Below are 4,688 nucleotides of genomic sequence, written 5' to 3' on the forward strand. Positions count from 1 at the left end.
AACCAATGAATTTTCCTACATAAAAAGGACTATAAATTATACAAACTGATGCAATTAGCCAGTTTTCAAATGGTAAATTTCTTGAGAATTATTTGAAAGCTTAAAATATAGGATAACTCTGATATGTAGAAAAGATAAAGTGTGTGATATAAAGATTTTATTGTAAGACAAATTTTATAAACTGGTTACATTCTAAACTTCAAGTTCTGATGACTGAAAAGACATTTTTTAAGAATTTGCCAAAGTCAATGAAGAACAATTAACTACTCAACAGCTTTTCATTTATTTTTTTAAATTTTTTTTTCAACGTTTATTTATTTTTGGGACAGAGAGAGACAGAGCATGAACGGGGGAGGGGCAGAGAGAGAGGGAGACACAGAATCAGAAACAGGCTCCAGGCTCTGAGCCGTCAGCCCAGAGCCTGACGCGGGGCTCGAACTCCCGGACCGCGAGATCGTGACCTGGCTGAAGTCGGACGCTTAACCGACCGCGCCACCCAGGCGCCCCAACAGCTTTTCATTTAAAAAGGACTTGTGGATTCAACTATATTGTAAAGACTAGATGCATTACTTACATTAGCGTTTCTTTTTCTACCCTGGGAAGATTAAAAAATATAAAAAAAAAAACTAAAAATGATCAGACCTGTCATCATCATTACTTAGTTGGAAACATACTGAAACATATCATCAAAAAATCAGTTTGCAAGCACCTAGAAAATGATGGGTACTGGGTAAAATCTGCTTGACACTGTAAAAAAACAAATCCTGTTGAATCAACTTAATAGCCATCTATGACACAGGAACAAAAATGATAGGTGCAGAGAACTTGATAGACAAAATACATCCTGGCTTTGGTCAGCATGTAGAGATAGTTGTATATAATATATAGAAAAAGATACAATTTGGGTATCCCTTCATCTTTTTAAGCTCTTATTAACCACTGCTTAATATATCTGGAAATAATACTCAATTGGAGTATTGATAGGTGAATTAACTAGTTAGATATAAAGATGATTAAGTCCAAGACTAAACTGTGACAGGGCTGATTTTTTTAAATTTTTTTTAATCTTTATTTATTTTTGAGAGAGACACTCATGAGCAGAGCATGAGCAGAGGAGGAACAGAGAGAGAAGGAGACACAGAATCCAAAGCAGGCTCCAGGCTCTGAGCTGTCAGCACAGAGCCTGACACAGGGCTCGAACCCATGAACTGCAAGATCATGACCTGAGCCGAAGTCGGATGCTTAACCGACTGAGCCACACAGGCACCCCAAGGCTGATTCTGATAGTTTTCTTAATTAAAAAAAGAGTTAGAAGGTATTAGTAGAATTAAAACCAAGTAGGAATCACTCTCATTTTGTGGCTTCTTTTTAAAAAGTCATGCCTTTTGTAACACCACCATGCTTCTCCTCTTGACTTCATTCATGTCTTTGATAAATTATAAAGGTCAAGTTAAAGATTCACAACTGGAAAGGGTATACAGAATGATAATGTCCATGTAATGATGGAATGGGATCATTCTCTGAGCTTCTAGGCTTTGGAAGCCCAGGAGAGTAGGTTAATGGCATGGAACCTTATGTGTCACTGAATCACTGCTTCTGCCCAATGGGGGATCCATTTTTACATGTGACCCCAAGAATTTCTTTCCACAAAGTGAGTTGAATGCATCCCTCTCATCTCCAAAGACTCAAGACATTTAACAAAAACAGCACGCTCAAACTAGAGAACAAGTTCTACTTTTGTGAAGCATTAGAAGTTCCTAAGCAGAAAGTCAGATATCCTGAGTATGAATTAAAATATCAAACTGCTTGATAAAATTATTAAAGTGAATTTTGATAAATATTAATTCTAAGGTGAATTTTGAAGAATCATTTTAGCAGATATTTGGAAACAGTGTTAAAGGACCTGATTTCAGTACATTATCATCCCAGCATAGACAATTTAAGTTCCTAAGAGTGGGAGACAGATAAACACAGAAAGGCTTGAAAGAGTAGTGCACACTAGACCAACAACAGAGTATTTCCTTAGACACAAACTTGAAAATAATTTTCGTCTTATAGACCGACTCTAACTTATAGTGGCCAAACGTACACTAACTATTTGATATGATGGGGTGAGTGACTTTGCCCTCTTTCCATAATGAGAAAGTTTATATCAGAGCCTAACTATACTATTTATATTTGACTATACAATAAATCCAGAGGGTGTAATAATTCTTGAATATCAGTTTATTCATTCTCAACTAGGCATTTGTGTCTTCATTAGGACTGGAAGACTTTCTTCAGGTATCATTGTACATATCTGATCTGTGTAAACCAACCTGGATGCTGAAGTCCAGATTCTGATGTGCAGAATGGGCAATCAGGATCTTCTAGAGAACTGTGTTTTCACAAGGCTTAATTTGGTTGGGCTGTGATAACTCATCTCATTTAAACAATTATTTAATTCCTGAACTTCTCTTATATCTATGAATGGACACTTCAGACTGGGTTGGAACATTATTAAAGATTCACTTTTCTTCATTCATTCATTCACTTGACACAAACCAACTGATATTTAGTTACGTGTTGGAAAAGTTATCAGATATTAGATTAAACTCATGCTACCTTTGTCCAGGATCTTATAGTCTGCTGAGAGATTCCAATGAAGTAATCTTTAATTCATTGACATAAACTCAAAGTGCTCTGGCAGTGGTGCTATAGAAGTACAGAGGGGAGCCTGGATGGTTTGGTTGGTTATGCATCCAACTTTGGCTCAGGTCATGATCTCACAGTTTGTGAGTTCAAGCCCCACACTGGGCTCTACTCTTACAGCTGAGAGTCTGGAGCCTGCTTCAGATTCTGTGTCTCCGTCTTTCTGCCCTTCCCCCACTCTCTTTTTCTCTATCTCTCAAAAATAAACATTAAAAAAAAAGAAGCAGCACAGAAAGGGTGATTTGCATTAGCTCTGATTTTAAAATTTATTTCTTGCATTAACACCACTGAGCATGTTCTAAGCCTCAGGGCCATAAAGAACAAGTCTAATCCTTCTTCCATATGAGAAACTTTAAAAATTTGAAGAAAATTCTATTAGGTCTCCTAAATCATCTTCTATCCAATCAACCATCCCAAAATGTATCTTACTAGAAATGTGCTTAATTCTCCCAAACATCTCAGCTATAACCTATCATCTATAATCAGAATTAATCATGCAATCTCTTATCATTTTGGTAGAAAAGTCTTTTAGTAGACTGAGAAATCTTAAAAGAAAGTTAATAATTTGATTCATTTGTGGTCTCCTGAACATTTTATTTTGCACAGGGCTAAAATCAATAGGTTATAATTGAACATAAAGGAAACAATTTCAACATCTAGAAAACAAATATAGAATATCAGGGACTTTTTATAAGTATAAAGGATTAAGCGGCTATTAAGATTCTTAGAGATATACAACATACTGAAGTCTTAGGAATTCCTTTTTTTGAAAATGCCATGTTTTTCACTAGAGTCCTTTTCTGGCTAACTGTAAAGTATACTGTAACATAAAGAAGTGATATTCAAAATATTTAACAATATCACATTCCTTAGTATTGGAGCAAGATCCTGCCTGCATTTCAGAAAGGTGTGCAAGTCTCAGGGAGATCCAGAGGGTATTTACTACACTTGATCTTAGCCAAAAGGCCGAGAAGCGATAATCCAGAGGGTATTTAAAAACAATTTCAAAATTATTTCAATCTTGAAAAAAAATTATTGAGGCAACAAATAGTGCACAGTGGCTAAATATCAGTCTTTGAAACACAGACTTTTAGCATGAGAAGTTTTAATGGAAACCCTGTAACCAAGTGCCCTCTTTATCCTGGTCATGAGAGGGCAAATGGCCTGTTCAGATTCACAGAACAGGAACAGCCCTGGTGTGTCCCTCAGCTTACCTAAACTTTAGACAGATTTCTTAATTGACTTTACATCCCTAATCTTTCATTTCTTAAGGGCATTTATTTTGGAAAACTTGCAATTATAAATTATTTCTCTGTCCCTTTGACACATGGATCTTCTTCCAGACTCATGCCGGTTTTACAACCCAGGAATGTTGGTTTCTCAAGGACCTGGAAGCCATCCCTTTAAAATGCAATCATCAAAAAAAGATAGTGCCCATTTCTCCCATTCTCTGTGGGAGGGTAGTAGTCTAAATTCAATAATTGCTTATTGGTAAACACAGATGGTCTCGTAACATTGACCAGCCTCTCCACTAATGTCCCCTTCTACTTTTCAGCTAGCTCATACCTCTATCTAAAACTCTCCCGTCTTTGGTCTCAGTGGAAATAAGCCCAATCTCTCTCTTATATTGCAAAGGTCTTGAATATAATTTTCTTTAATTGTCAAACTTTTCCAGTGCAGTGTTTCTTTGAGAGAACCCTTCTCTTCAAAATCTTGACCTCTTTCTATGACACCATACTCCTTCCAGTTGGTAGCTGGAGTTACCACATAAACCACAGGGGAAAGAAAGATAGTCACCACTATCCTGGTCTACTGTAATATAAATAATGCTCCATGGACACTCTTTTTTATAATCTTGATGTCAAACTTTAGTGTGCCTAAGAATTTCTTAGGCTGTTTTTAGGACAATGTAGATTCCTAAGTTCCGATTCAGTAGATCTGAGATGGGACCAAAAATATGTATTTTAATATGCATCAAATGATCCCTGCCCTATGAA

At 36.4% G+C, this 4,688-nt stretch overlaps 1 pseudogene; it reads right to left on the minus strand.

Moving 5' to 3' along the window:
* Window positions 1–3,501: 3,501 nt before the first annotated feature.
* LOC124516651 (uncharacterized) lies at window positions 3,502–3,669 on the minus strand (annotated as a pseudogene).
* Between the last annotated feature and the right edge of the window lie 1,019 nt (window positions 3,670–4,688).

The sequence above is a fragment of the Lynx rufus genome, unplaced genomic scaffold (genome assembly GCF_022079265.1).
Source record: "Lynx rufus isolate CCGP_SWC_20201006 ecotype Redwood Valley unplaced genomic scaffold, mLynRuf1.p SCAF_2, whole genome shotgun sequence".
NCBI classification, from domain to species: domain Eukaryota; kingdom Metazoa; phylum Chordata; class Mammalia; order Carnivora; family Felidae; genus Lynx; species Lynx rufus.